This window comes from Priapulus caudatus, unplaced genomic scaffold, assembly GCF_000485595.1.
Source record: "Priapulus caudatus unplaced genomic scaffold, Priapulus_caudatus-5.0.1 Scaffold27, whole genome shotgun sequence".
NCBI classification, from domain to species: domain Eukaryota; kingdom Metazoa; phylum Priapulida; class Priapulimorpha; order Priapulimorphida; family Priapulidae; genus Priapulus; species Priapulus caudatus.
In genome coordinates this window covers 933,701-949,518 of record NW_014577088.1, presented here as the reverse complement: position 1 = coordinate 949,518, position 15,818 = coordinate 933,701, and the positions used below count along the sequence as shown (strand labels likewise).

The window sequence follows — 15,818 nt, the reverse complement described above, 5'->3', positions numbered from 1 at the left end:
GCGTGCGCTCTCCCTCTCTCTCTGTCTCTCTCTCTCTCTCTTTGTCTCGCTGTTTCTCTCACTCTCTTTCTTCCTCTCTCTCTCCTGCCTGCTCGCGTATCCGACATCGCTTACGGCGTTCGTGGAACGTCTAGTAGATTTTCTCTGAATAACTATAACTGATTTTGCTTGAATCTGTCGATCTTTTTTGGAATAGCAAGTGCAATTTTAATCGAGTGTTTATGTTTGAGTAACGATGGTTAGGCTGGCTATTCGCTCGTTCGTTTTTGCATCGTTGGCACGAGAAGGCATGGGAGGGTGGGCCCGTTGGGGTATCATGAGCTATTGCGGAGGGGATAAATGGGGGATCCCATGGGGAAGCCATAGACAGATTAGCATTTGCTAAGGCTGCTCAGCATACGTGTCAAACTTGCACCACAATGCGTACAACCAGAGCCCTGTAGACCTAGAGCCCTTGAGGTTTTCAACCACCGTGCCAGGTCCTGCGTGCTGCAGTGGCTAGGTCGAGTTTAGTGTGGTGACCCGAGAAGAAGAAGAAGAAGAATACGTATGTTAGCATGTCTCAATGTGGTGTCATTCTGCATGTTATACGCAGAGAGATGTATTTGCTGGGTGTGTTACGTGCTAGGACGATTAGCATATCCCACGATTGTGCTGCTCAGCACGTTATGCGGAAGTAGCAGATGCACTAGAAGGAAGGTCGGGTCATATGCAAAGCGCGCAATTAACTATGTGGCGGTTCTGTCGCTGGCTAGTGGATGGTTAATCACACGTTCTGCTGAATGATACAATAAATACAACGATAATACAAAAAAATACAATGAATAACAAAATACAAAAAATAAATACAATAATACAACGAAGAAATAGGCCCGTGTCTGTTTGTCTATGTATAGCACGGATACATAACAACAGTAACTCCCTACACGGTGGTTCTTGGTTTCGAAAGCAGGAGCGTTTTTCAAGATGAAAACGGTTGGATAAACATTTCTGGCGATCTACTGCACGTTCGGCTGACTATTTTACACCCCTCATTCCGCCCACATCTATCAGCCCGCTCCTGGTTCCCTCGCACACATCTGTCATCGTACCCATTTCACGTCAGTGCCTTCAAACACCGCAGCATCATATCTCACTCACATTGCAACTCGTTCTACTCAAGCCCCTATCCCACATCACATCCCTACTGCCCGTCATATTTCACCTACCGACTCCCCAGACCGCCACGTCTCCTCAATCTCTCAGCTGATATAATTTCACATTGCCACCCCAACCGTAACCGTCTTGCATTGATTCCCATACTCCCCATCACTTTAACACCCATCGCACGGCTCATCGACCACCACGTACTAACCACATGGCAATGCCAAACCACCGCATCCTGCTGTCACCTGCACTGGCAGACCAATCTCACCCCACATTACCCCCCTCCTCGGCATCACCCGCATTCAACAAAACCGACTTCAGCACACTCCGGTAGTGCTCCACCCTGGCGATCTTCCAGCGCATGCTACCAGTTTACAGATTGTAGCATTCTACTTGAAAACGCATAGCAGGGCGACAATCATAAAAGCGTCAAAGTGGTTAAGGAGAACTAGTTGTATATTCAGTCAGAGTTCATCTGTGATACTATCGCTGCCTCTGGAGTATAGTGTGCCAGAAGCCATGCAGAGCGAGAGAGCGTATAGGGCGACGCGCGGGCACGTCTGCATGCCAGCTAGCCGCTCTGCTAGGAGGTCATGCTTCACGTTGACGATTTAATAAGAAAATCTATACATGTATCTATCACTAACGCAGATGGGGTCGTTGTCGTATCAGGTACTACAGATATGTACCCGAGGTACATATATGTATACACAAAGTGTACCAGTCTTGTGCTACAGAAGTGTACCCTAACCCTAACACTAACACTAACCCTAACCCTAACCCTAACCCTAACCCCAACCCTAACCCTAACCCTAACCCTAACCCTAAACATACCTCATCTAAAAATATAAACATAATACTAAACAACCTAAAACTACCTCGGGTACATATCTGTAGTACCTGATACGACAACGACCCGTTCAGCATCACCAACGTCGCCTGTCGCACACGTATGGACTGATTCTATCGCGCATACATCTAATCTGTCGCAGACGCCAGCCCTCGCCGCGCGGCCGTTCGCGACCGTGGCATCAGTCTAACGAAAGCACATCGTTACGAGTCCGAGTATTTTACTGCTCCCCCGTCTGCAGGCGTGCTGCGTGCTCCCTCCCGCATATTGACATTACTGCAGCTGGCCTGCCATTAACTGAGCAGGGGTTCACTGCGGCGAGCTGTAGTGTATCAGCACTGTATATCACACCCCTTAGCAGTCAGCACATCGGTCGTGGACAGAGCAGAGAGAGAGTTACGTCGCTATATGCGGGGATCGTGGCATGTCGCGCATTTTTTACACGAATATCGCGTAATTTACTTATGTCATAGAATAGTAACCACTTTGCTACAGTGTCTTGGTAACTCTGCTCTACCCTAACTCAATGCTACTGGCAACGTAATGGAAAAAATCGCGCTTCTGATATTACCTAAATAACGTTACTGTAACGTATCTGAAACTGACCGGAGAAAATACAAATGGCCATCGCCGCGAGCCAGCTATAGTGCATACCTACGTAGCGTGCGTACTAGGCTAAACTATAAAAAATAGTCGTCCCGACGTAGGTCCTACTGACGCTCATAGGGTCTATGTCCCCCAGGGTACTGCCGGAACGTATGATCCTGGGTACCCTGGTAAGTATCTGATATGGTTAGGGTTAGGGTTAGGGTTACTTAGGGAGTAGGCGTAGGCGACTCCCTAGACACGTTAGTGGAGTAGGCGAGGTACGGTTCGGCATATAGTACCAGGGTACGTTCCGGTATACCGGACCGTACCCAGGGTACGTTCCGGCAGTACCCTGGGGGGCATAGACCCTCTCAGCCGTACTGACTAATGCTACACAGAAAAGCGTTAAAAGGTTTTCGTCTCAGTATATATAGAGTGGGCTTTAACTGCTCTGACTTGTAGTGTTTTGCCGCGTTTTTCCACCGATCCCACCCGGATTCAACACGGATTTGGGGTACAAGGGTAGCGAGTGGCGTGTATACTATATTGCAGACGCCGCCGCCGCCTTGTCTGCTTTCACGTTGTGCATGCAGGTACGTGAAGGTGACCGGTAGCAGCGAGGATCGCTACGTCACCAGCATGCATATATGTGGTTACCATGGAAATGGTGATGTCGTTTGCATTGGGGTGATGGATGCGTCGGTGTGTGGTCGCCATTGGGTAGTTCACTGGCAGACGGGTGCATGTTCGTGCGCAACACCGAGTTAGTTTCTAAATTTGTGATGCGTATATTCTAGAACAACCGATGCTCTCTCGCTTCGTTATAATTACCTTTACTTATATGCGTTCTGAACATATATGCATTATTTGCTGTAGTATTAGCACTGTTTGTTTAAGTCTGGTTTATTCGTGCCAATATTTATGCATTTTTAGTTTAACTGCAATCAATCCCCGACATTCCCCCATCAATATGACAGCTGGTGGGAGCTGCTAGCTGAATATATGTGCTTTATAGCCCGTCCCAGTAACCAGCCCGGCTTCGCCGTCTTCTAATCTTTCCTCCGCACGAATGTATTTTCTCGCGTTTTCTCATGAATATCCAGCTGAGGAAACAAATTCGCTACCAGCACTAAAACCTTCGCTATAGCCACGCAGCATTTATTTACTCAGTTCGCAGGTAGAATTTCTCTTTCGCAAATAAGCATCGCGACATTCTATGTAGCTGTGCTTATCCAAGATGATGATTTTTATTTTTTGCTGAACGAGGATGATGCGCCGAGGAAACAGATAAAACAGAGAACGTCGATGAATCACAATCGGTACTGGCACCGGCGAAGATAATACACTGACTAAGATAATACTCCTGCCTAGGGTGGTTGCTGTGGATGTTCGCTCGATGACTGCTATGCCTGCTCCTTGCAAGCAGAACAGTTCGTTTATTATGCTAATCAAACATGACAGCTCCGATTGGATCGTTGTGTATTTTCATCTGTCCCAGCAATCATGCTGTACAATCAGTACTGTCAGTATTGGCTTCTCTCTTCTCGATTGTTTTTCTCTCTTCTTTCTTTTATTCTTTCCGCGTTCCATCTCGACGTACTTTCCCACACCCCGGCGTGGGCTCGCCCTTTCTAGTGCCCTTGCAAGACTACCTCGATTCCTCTAAACATATTCCTTCGACATGCCCATTAATCCACTGCCCAGCACTCCCACTAAGTATACCCTCCCAGTTGCTTTCGCGGAGTGTATTTCTCGAAAACTTTATAAACCTTTATAATCCCGTATACTTCCTCCCGATCCCCTTCTAAATACCCTGCTCCATACCTCCTCGTCAGGTCTTGCAAACCTCCCCTCTCTCTCTCTCTCTCTCTCTCTCTCTCTCTCTCTCTCTCTCTCTCTCTCTCTCTCTTTCTCTCTCCCTATATCCCTCTATCTATCTATCTTTTGCTTTTGATGCCAGTTTTCTTTTTCAAGCCATCTCTACAGACGCTGTTCATCTGAAGTTGATCACGAAACAGTAATGGCCATGTAGTCAATGTGTCTCAAGCACAATTGATAGTTACAGTACTGTACAGTTACACTTCATGGAGACTTCTATGCAGCCACAGCACATGCAGTCTCTTAGATCGACCAATGTCTGCCCCCATGCGGCGGAAATCCTTCTTGACTATTCGATCGCAGGAATAATAGCCTGCGAGCGAGTATCGCAACGACGACAGGGCTCGTAGCTACTCGAACACTTAGGGGGCTATCTACGCGTAGCTGTAATTACAAAGCATACGTGGTAAGAAGCTCCCAGATGCACGACATTGGTGTGCGTCGCTGATTGGTATAGCCACAAGCACTTGGCGCGTTTCAATAAAATATAATGCTAAATAAATACGAAATCTATTTACTCCCTATATATACACACACACATATATATATTTATGTGTCAGTGTGCAGCGGCAGCGATGGCGGCAGCCAGCGTTTGTTGCAGATGAGCATTTGGACGGCATTTACAGGAAATTGTCGGCAATTATAGGTGATCCAGAGTATAGAAACATTAAGAATTTGGTAGTAAATAGATTTCGTATTTATTTAGCATTATATTTTATTGAAACGCTTCAAGTGCCTGTGGGTATAGCCGGTATATGCGTATAACGCATCCCGTTGGGCCAGGAAAGGCAAGTGGGGATATACAGACCTATTATGTAGTGTGCGGGCTTCGATCGTCAGATTATTATTAATGCTCGATTATTAATATGTCAGATTATTAATGTTCGTTGTGATTATCACCTGATGGGACTATAGTATATATATATATATATATATTTATTTATTTATTTATTTATTTATTTATTTATTTATTTATTTATTTATACTATAGTATATATATATAGTATTTGTGAAATGAATAACTCGTGGTAATGAGCGTGTGTGACATGTGCCGAATAGACGCATGCATGCACCTCTTCGGCATACACATCAACACATCTACCGACATCTATGGCAAACTCTATTTTACCTACATAAACGGTGCATGGCATGTTCCCCGTGTTGCCGTATAATTATGTTCGCCGTATATATAGACGCCGACGTTATGTAGGTTGGAGGCACACGCGCTATAACCCGCGCGTATCGTGCTCTCTCTCTCATTCTCTCTCGTCTCATCTCTCTCTCGCTCTCTCTCTCTCTCTCTCTCTCTCTCTTCTCTCTCTCTCTCTCTCTCGCTCTATTTCTCTCTCTCTCTCATCTCTCTCTCTCTTCTCATCTCTCTCTCTCTCTATCTCTCTCTCTCTCTCTCTCCTCTCTCTCTCCTCCTCTCTCTCTCTCTCTCTCTCTCTCTCCTCTCTCTCTCTCTCTCTCTCTCTCTCTCTCTCTCTCTCTCTTCTCTTCTCTCTCTTTCTCTCTTCTCTTCTCTCTCTCTCATCCTCTCTCTCTCTCTTCTCTCTCTCTCTCTCTCTCTCATTCCCTTCCTTCTCTCTCTCTCTCCTCTTGTCTTCTTCTTCTTCTTCCTTTCTCTTCTCGTCTCTCTCATCTTCTCTTCTACTCTCTCTCTCTTCCTCTCTCTCTCTCACTTTTTGCTCTCTACTCCTCTCGCTCTCTTGCTCGTCTTCTCCTATCCTCTCCTACTCTCCCTCCTCTCCCTCTCTTCATCTCTTCATCTCTTTATCCCTTTCTCCTCCTTTTCTCTCTCTCTCTCTATCTCTCCTCTTCTCTCTCTCTCTCTCTCTCTCTCTCTCTCTCTCTCTCTCATCTCTTCTCCTCTCTCTCTCCTTCTCTCTCCTCCTCTCTCATCTCTCTCTCTCTCCTCTCTCTCTCTCTCCTCTTCCTCTCTCTTCTCTCTCTCTCTCTCTCTCTCTCTGCTCTCTCTCTCTCTCTCTCTCTCTCTCTCTCTCTCCTCTCTCTCTCTCTCTCTCTCTCTCTCTCTCTCTCTCTCTCTCTCTCTCTCTGTCACAGGAGTGGGAGGGGGCTGAACTTATCGGAATAGTCTTTATCATGTCAGCTAGTGAATGCCGACCGATATGTGACCTGTACTGCTTAAACATTGCAAATAACTTCAAAAATATACGTTTATACACTCTCTTAATGTGTTCTTATCGTTGTGTCGAAGACGATTCCAGTGCCGGAGTTGCGAGTCGGTGGTATTGCGGCGGCGGCGTCCCGCGCGCAATGGTGGACGCCGGTGTAAGTAAATCTAGACCCGGCAAGCTGGTAACGTATATATACATAATTCGGCGACGTATGTAACTAAGTTGCGAGCGTATATTGCTAAGCATCTGCTTCCATTTACTCGTGCCCCCTCCACTACTCCATCGATGGCTGAAGAGCAATTGCCATTCAGTATCGCATCTTAATTTTGGGTCACCGTTGTAAATCTGCTAGGTGAAGTGTGCGACAAACAACATTCATGACGTACAGCGGCGGCGACTGCTGCGTATGCCTTGGAGAGAAGACCTACTTAGTACGAACTGATAAAAAAAAAAATATATATATATATATATATATTACTCAGTAGGCAGGGTACTTTTATTCTTAGTGACAAAGAAGACCTAAAGAGGATGTTGGAAGAGGATGCTTGGGTGAGTAAGGTATTCCCGGAGCTGATGCAGATATAGCGCGAATAGATCAAGAAACCTTGGCAAGCGGGCGTCGAAGACAGGGGCATTGCGCCTTGGAATGAATGCTTGGAATTAGAGAAGCTAGAGAGGGGTGTTGGTAAACGTTGCAGGGCATGTAGAGATACAGAGAGGGTGAAATATCGAGGGAGAGAGGGAGAAAGGAGAGAACAAGAGAGAGAGAGAGAGAGAGAGAGAGAGAGAGAAGAACAAGAGAGAGAGAGAGAGAGACCGAGAGAGAGAGAGAGAGAGAGAGAGAACGGGAAAGACAGTTAGAAAGAGTGTGTGAGTATGCATGTATGACTGTATGCACTCATGAACGAATGCATGCAGTCCAGGCATGTGTGCGTGGGCGCGCGTGAGTGTGCGTGGGTATGTGCCTGTGTACGTGCGTGATGCGTGTACATGTGTACATGCCTGCGCGTGAAAGAAAGGGCAGCTGAACTTGAAACCAAGCCTACGGTTGTTTAAACTCTCGATCAGTTTCTATTTAGCCACATGTATGTCATCCAACCCCCCTGGGGCCATTTCAACATAAAATATTTAATTAATCAAGTACTTGCTGTTCTTGGGTTTCAGCCTTACGCGTGCGTATACACTGTTACGTAGGTTTCTGCAGTGGCATCCTGTCCGTACGAACGTGGCGGTCAGAGCATAGCATATACATTTGTTTTTCTCAGCTCACAGACCGGCGTCTGTTCCCGAGATGTGTTCTATAAAGGGCATTTTGCGAATATTTTTTGTCGATCGGCTACATAGAAGAACCCTGCGCAAAGAGTAGCCGCAGAGATATCGCGATTGGGAAATTGGTGCCGCGTGACGTTTTTTACCCTTCTTGCATTCGGCATTTTTTGTTCGCTATCGAATGATGCGGGCGGTCCGAGCATTGCTGATTCACAGTTCACGCATCTGCTTGCTGCTTGGAAGCCCGAATGCGGAGCTCTAGAGGATGCGCGCTGGACACCGGGTGCGTGCGTACGCTGCAGCTAGATATAATATAAAGATAATATCAAGAGCCCATAATAGTAATTTTCTATTATGGACTATTGATATACATACCTACCAGCGGTGAATAATGACGTAATTTTTGTCATTATTTTTCGCAATATTTATTCACCCCCGATACATACCTATGAGTGATGAGAATCATATATTCTATCAATTATATAAATGGAGGTATACCGATGATTATTGCGGCTGGCTGTCCGTCTTGTTGTGTGTTTCGTGGAGCATCTGTCACGAACCGAAATAGTCGTGCGACGTCGACAAGGGAACGATTGCTAATTACCCCGGTGAGGATTAATCGCCGAAATTTTTCATATCAATTTGGCAGAGGAAATCGTGACAGCGCTCCCCCGGTGGGGGTAAATTAAGCGTCATTTCCCTAATTATTGCGGGCACTCGGCGCCCAGTTCCGGCGTCACCGAGTCGAAGAGATCGCAAACTATACGCCATACATACGCACAGGTTCAGCGTTAGTATATTGTATACTGTAGGTTGTGTATTAGTATAGTATATGTTTGTATATTGTACTGCAGGATGTATATTGCATACTGTACTGTTGTATATTGTATATTGTATATTACAGTATATTACGGTCAGTATTTCGTAATGAAGCTATAGAGCTCAGCGGGAGAGGTTAACATCGGTGATAACCGAATGAATTACTGTATAAGCCGTATTTTTCGAGTACAGATATTTTCGCGAATTCAGACTTGACGGACAATTTCGCGTGTTGTTACTTTCGCGGTCCGGGACGCGCTCGCGAAATTCGCGAAAATTAAACCACCGCGAAATATACATCTTAAAATTAAATACAGTAACCGAATAACGTTGGCAGCGTCGTCTATAGTGAGGAGACGACGGTGGTGTTGGTGATGGTGGTCACGGTCGGTGCCCTGATAATCTGATTAACTCGATTGCGCCGGAGCCCCATGAGTATCGCCTGACCGAGCCTATCGTTCTGATGAGCGCGCAAAGCTTCCTAAATTCGCTGTTAACGGGGAAAAGCGAGCCAAAAACTTCACGCGACTGATGCAATTATAGCTCGCCGACCCTCCCAGGCACCGCGGCATGCAGAGATGCCGCTTAAAGGCCCTCCAATCACTCGCGAGCGAGAACGCTTGTGACCTTTCCCGCGTGTGGATATTGCGTGCTCGCTACACCTGCGTGCATTCTGATCAGGCGTGTCACGATGGGGACGAAGCCGACGATCACGCTAGCGGCGCCACCTGCGCGCGGGCATCGCGAGATGCCTAATTCAAATCCGTGTGCTGTATCAGCAGTACATGCGACCGCAATCACACGTTGCTGCTCATCGTGGGTCTATAGTGTTTGTGTTAGCGTTAGTCATAAGGATATAACGTTATTGCTACGATTAGGGATTCACCGGACTGTACCACTAACCGTGAACTGACGTTCACGCCTCCCTATATGGCAATGATTGTGTCAGCCATTCTGTCATTTCCTCGCTGTCAACTATTATTTGTCGTGTGCTATATGGATTACTCGTGTCATACAGTGTATACGTCTACTGTGCTTGCTAATAGCCATGCGCAGCAGGTCAGCGGCAGGCGCACGAGTAATCCTTCAGTGCGCGATCATGCTACACGGTGACGAACAGTGTGTTATTGTGGAGGGTGCGAGTTGCGTAGGAGCATCATCGCACTCACCTAATTGCACAGTTGATGTGCGCGCAAAGCGAAGCAGTAGGCCCAGACGTGTGTCGCATATTTCTTCGTTGTGTCGCTACATGGGAGAGGGAGCTAAACCACAGCGTCCTCCTATGAGCATAGACGCTGGAAAGTCGTCTGCCGCAATCTTCTGTTACGAAGGCGTGCAATCCCGTCCCTGATTGTTTAACGCTGTCGCCCATGCGCCCTCACACACGATCGGCACGACTAGCAGATGCAGTGGCAGGGACAAGCAACCTTGTATTTACCCTGACACCGTAGCAATCCCGACACAAATCCCATGGATTCTGTCTCATTTAGGAAATGATCTGGGGCCGCTGCACCCTGCGCGTCCAGACGTCATGCCGCGTCGCGAGTCATCGCGTTCGTTGAGCGTGTGGCCGCGACGGGAACAGGGTAGGAACGCGGGCAAGTGCCCGAGGCAACAAGAGGCTGGCTGTCCTACATAACGTTGATTGAAGTACGTGGGCTTTGCACGACGCCAGTTCTACGTTATCTGTGCGTGGGTGTGCGTGCGTGCGTGCGTTGTGGGTATAATATATGTATCAGGAGCGTATAATGACAAATTGGTCATTGACGAATTTGTAATGACGAATTTGTCATTATACGCTCCTGATATTCAAACGTTTTCCCCCGGTAAAGATATATTGAATAATACGTCATCATGAAAGACGGCTGTTAATGTTAACATGAAGTAGTTATTACATGTTCATTGCGCATTTTTAGCTCGCCTTGACATCGTCAAGATGAGCTATTGCCATGGGGTGTCGTCCGTCCGTCCGTCCGTCCGTCCGTCCGTCCGTCCGTCCGTCCGTCCGTCCGTCCGTCAAAAATGGAAATGGCCATAAGTCAGTTCAGGTTCAACGGATTTTTCTCATTTCTGGTATGTGAATGAATAAGGACTGGCCCCAAAACATATCACACGGGTTTTTATTATTTTTTTATTATGCAAATCAGGTAGATTTTAGCAATTTCACTATGCATTTCTGCATGTGTCTGCCTACAGTCAACGATGACTCAAGAACCGTTTGACCCACATGTTTCAAATTGCATACAGTTGTTACTGCTATGGGAGAGATTTGAACGTCCTATTTTGGAGCACGCGTCAACCTACTTTCGAGCCATGCCCACTTTTTGGCAAAAATGAAAATGGCCATCTATATTCATTCGATTTTGTTCAATTTTGGTATATGAATGTGTAAGGCTTTATAGCCCCAAAGCAGTAATTGTTACTCCTATGGGAGAGATGACAACGTCCTATATTACGTTTATTTCGTCTACCTGGTTAACAACTCTACAATCATACCTACATACGTGTAATAATAGGCGCGTTCACACACAAGAAAAACCGCGATTAGCATCGCGATGAAATACCGAGATAATTGTGACGTTGTTCACACAGGCGGAAATATCTCGCTAATCGCTGAGCGGGATAATTCTATTAATCGAACTGCGCATGCTCACTGCCGGAATGATGCTTACTGCGCATGCTCACTGCTTACTCGCTTGGAATGATAGGATAGAAAATACCGGGATTATTTGCGCGAGCGTTCACACACGCAAATAATCGCGCTAATTCCAAATAATCGCAGTCAAAAGTGCTCATCACCCTTTTCTCTCTCTCCATTGCTCTATGTCGCCAGCACGCCCCTCTTCTACTTACATGCCCTAGCTCGCTCTCGCTTGCTTATTTTCTCCCATTTTACCTTCGCTCTGTGTTACCTCCCTGTTCGCTGACTTTATCTACCCGGCACTCTACATCCCACCGTTCCCGTTTATTCCCCTCGCCTACCCTTTCCTTTCCCTACTCATGCGTGTTCGTTTTTCCGTGCATGTTCTTTGGATCAATACCTGGAAAGTATACAACTACAACATACTGGCGCAAAATTATGCAATATATTGCAGTGCCGGCGGCTTGGAATTTAAGCAGGTGTCTCCCGGCACAGAATGGCGCACTAGCTTTGCCGGCAATGATGCATGCATTTGCATATTGTATAGCAAATCTAAAGCGTCGCATTTAGCGTGCACGCGGAAACGTCAGCTTGCCAGCTCTTGTATCAATATCAGCCGTGTGAAAGCCCCCGTCAGTTGAATAGGCGCAGGTGTGTCACACGGCAGGCCATCCATAGAGGCCGCTTGAATGTCGGCTGTTTGCTCGGCATTACGGTATTGTTCTCCAAATCAGTAATCTTGGCATCAATCCCCCTCATTCCGCTTTTACATTTTTCTTCGGCTGCCTTTTCTGTTATCTCCGACCCTTTATTTCCCGGTGTATTCGTCTTTTCTCCGCTGTCATATAAAGTTTCATTGGCCGCATGGCCAATAATTCTCCTTCGTCTTTTGACGCTTGACCTCTTTCTCGCCTTTATCGAATCGTTCTCCTATACGAGTCGTATCTTTTCACGAACCTTATCCTAACTCTCCATTATTTTCTCAATCTCTCCCTGTACGCCTTTCAGTCACGTTCTGTCTGTCTGTCCGTCCGTCCGCCCGTCCGTCCGTCAGTCTGTCTGTATGTCTGTCTGCATGTTTGTGTGTCTGTCTTTCTCAGTGTTATGTCCGTCTGTTTGTCTGCCTTGTTCACATGCCTTACACGTAGGCTTGACATGCTCTCTACATGTTAGCTCAAAATATATAAATATAGAAAATAGACCTCGCGCCCGTTAACACTATGCAATGGGAAATTTATTGCCCTTTGTTCGTTGTTTTGCGAATGCTGCAAACTTATAAATTTATATCCTATATATCTTATTCTACTTCGCGTAAACTCTGACTGTGTTTCATTGCCTGTCAGGATCACACGTTCTCAACTGTACCGTAAAGCTCTCGCCTTTTGCGGGATTCGTGGATTATTTGCTGAAAAGTACAATACCTTCCCGCGTAACTCTGCATATTTGCGTACGGTGGACTTCATAGTTCGAAATGTCGAATTGAGCCAGTACAAACGATGTCCGGAGCTGGCAGGCATGTCTGCGGTTTTCTCATGCGGCCAGCACTCTTTGGCCGTGTCTTCTGTCATCTTCATGCTTACACGTCTTACCTGTAATAAGCGATTCTAAAGTCTCTACAGATTCGCCCCCTCGAGGCTTACTCATGTCAGACAAGTGTGTTTACTTTAGCTGCGAAATCTCTGGGTACGTGGCGTGGCCAGTTGAGCGTGTGTATTCCCGCAAAGTTCGCGTTTGTTTGGCGTACTGGTCTATTTCCGTTTGATGCGCGAAAAGGCAAACGAAATGCGTTGCCATCAACTGGGATTGATCTTGTGGTCTTATTCAATGTAGGTGCTGCGTGAATGATTTAAAATTGCCCTGCGGGTGTTAATGGCCGTATATCTCGCTCCCGCGTGGCACTAATAGCCGTCCGTTATGTTCTTTGATGTACTGCAGCCGCCCCTGTCGAGCGAAACCGCCCAAACCAACGCGCAAGGTTAGTGCGCAATGACTATACGCCTATGTGCCGGATCTCCTCCTGAGCTATCTGATCGATCACAGCCATACGCAGCACACAGCCTGCATGGTTCTATGCTAAAGAAATTTCCATTTATGTTGATAGAATCAAAGCCTATATAAACACAGGAAAACAGAATTAGCAAATTAGCTAACCGATTTCCGCCAATCAGGTCTCGGTTTGTTGCCGTAGTTACAACGCTGCTCGGGTCAAACTGTACACAAAGAGAAAAGCAAAATTCGTACACATTTATCTACGGTCTTTGATAGCAGAAAGGCAAACATCCGTATACTGCATAAAAATGTAAATTCCTTGCAGCCTACGATATTTTCATAACGTAGTTTCTTTGCATGCTATCATGCATGCTACGGTACGTTATGATATAATCAGGAGTGAATAATAATAGATTATTATTCTAGAATAATCTATTAATAATTACTCCTGATATAATGTCACTAATATCATAGGTAAGCGTAATCAAGTCTGCTTGCAGTAATTTGCTGGACCGGCATGCATTCTGTAATACAGTCTGCCAGCTTACGATGATACACTGCTTAAATTATGTTTACGCCTTTCATTAAAGGCACTTTTATTCACTGATTTAGCCATTACTGTCCTTATTGCACAAACATAATCTCATGATAATTCAACATTATTGATAGCCCCCACAATGTTACGATTATTATTTTTAGTAGGTTACGTTTCTTGACGTTGTGATTCGGATTCCTTATATTCACCATTGCATTCTACATGCACGTTTCTTAACATTGTACAATTACTTCCTCTATTATACTACTCTATTATGCCATGCTAATTATTTTTCCTGATAAAAACTTGGCTGCTGTTGTACTTGTACTGTATGGGGTTTGTACTGAATGTTTTGTTATAACTATGTGTGTTGTAGGGTATACGACAGTCTATTTCCTCATCGCTCTACTATATACTGTATTTATTTTCGCTTACCTAATAAAATGTTTTTGATCCACATACGATACTTCCATAAAATCCTTTCATTGCAGACCCGCTTGGTAAATCATGTTATACTCTACAATTACTCTACAGTCTCGATTTTACTACTATTTCACGCTATGATAATTCTTAGTTGTTCTATAGGAAATCATGTATGCATTCATAATGCATTGTAGTAGCATCTTATTTTCGTTTACCCCTTAAAAAAATCTTCTTTAGCTTACGGTGTTCCCATAACATATTTTCCTTGCACACGCTTATGGTTAACGTACGTTAGAATGTCTTACTAGTTCATGGTAGCCTCACACGTTATGATACATTAACACAATTATCACCTTAAAGTTTTCCACACTATGCTAATTTTATTCACCTTTTAAAACTCATTGCTCTGCTACGCATTATTCAAGTAGCGTGTCTTATTCTCTACTGAAACATAAACCCATCATATTTTGGTTGCCAACGCAACTCACAGAGCCGGGTCTACCAATATAATATCAAGAGCTCATAATAGAGCTCTCTATTATAAGCTCTTGATATTGCTCTATGACCGCTGATGCACGGTTATATAGCAACACTAGGGAGAGCTAGGGTGGCTGGGAATGGTGGGAGAGCTAGATGGCTGGGGATGGTGGGAGAGCTAGGGTAGCTGGGGATGGTTGGAGGAGCCTATGGTGGCTGGGATGGTTGGGAGAGATTAGGGGGCTGGGGATGGTGGAGGAGCTATGGTGGAGGAGCTATGGTGGAGGAGCTATGGTGGAGGAGCTATGGTGGAGGAGCTATGGTGGTTGGGGAGGTGGAAGGAGCCTAGGGTGTGCTTCGGATGGCGGGGGGGACTAGGGTGGTGAGGGAACTGTGGAGGAGCTAGGGTGGCTGGGGTGGTGGAGGAGGGCAAGGATGGCTGGGGGTGGTGAAGGAGATAGGATGGCTGGGGATGGTGGAGGGAGATAGGGGTGATGGGGAGGCGGGGACTAGGGTGGTGGGGATGGTGGAGGAGCTAGGGTGGCTGGGATGTGGATGGAGCTTGGGATGGTTGAGGGGTGGCTGGAGGAATAGAGAGTGAGGGGTGTAGGGCTAGGAATGGCTGGGGATGGTGGAGGAGGCTAGGGTGGCTGGGGATGGTTGGGAGAGGCTAGGAGGCTTGGGGATGGTGGAGGAGCTAGGATGGCTGGGGATGGTGGAGGAGCTAGGGTGGCTGGGGATGGTGAGGAGCTAAGGGTGGCTGGGGATGGTGGAGGAGACTAAAGGGTGGCTGGGGATGGTGGAGAGCTTAGGATAGAGTTGGGGATGGTGGGAAGAGCTAGGAGTGGCTGGGGATGGTGGAGGAGCTATGGTGGCTGGGGATGGTGGGAGAGCTAGGGTGGCTGGGGATGGTGGAGGAGCTGGGTGGCTTGGGGATGGTGGATGGAGAATCTAGGGTGGCTAGGGGATGGTGGGAGAGAGCTGGATGGCTGGGGATGGTGGAGGAGCTAGGGTGCTGGGGCGGAGGAGCTACAGGTGGTTGGGGGTTGCCGGGAGAGGCGGTGG

General features: G+C 46.5%; 1 long non-coding RNA gene across 1 annotated transcript in view; it reads left to right on the top strand.

Moving 5' to 3' along the window:
* The window catches only part of LOC106814780, a 93,004-nt gene extending 78,743 nt beyond the window's left edge, over positions 1-14,261 (top strand). Inside the window, exon 3 of the long non-coding RNA XR_001394658.1 lies at positions 13,310-14,261. This is a non-coding gene — a long non-coding RNA (uncharacterized LOC106814780). The remainder of the gene's footprint in view (positions 1-13,309) is intronic.
* The last annotated feature ends 1,557 nt before the right edge of the window (positions 14,262-15,818 follow it).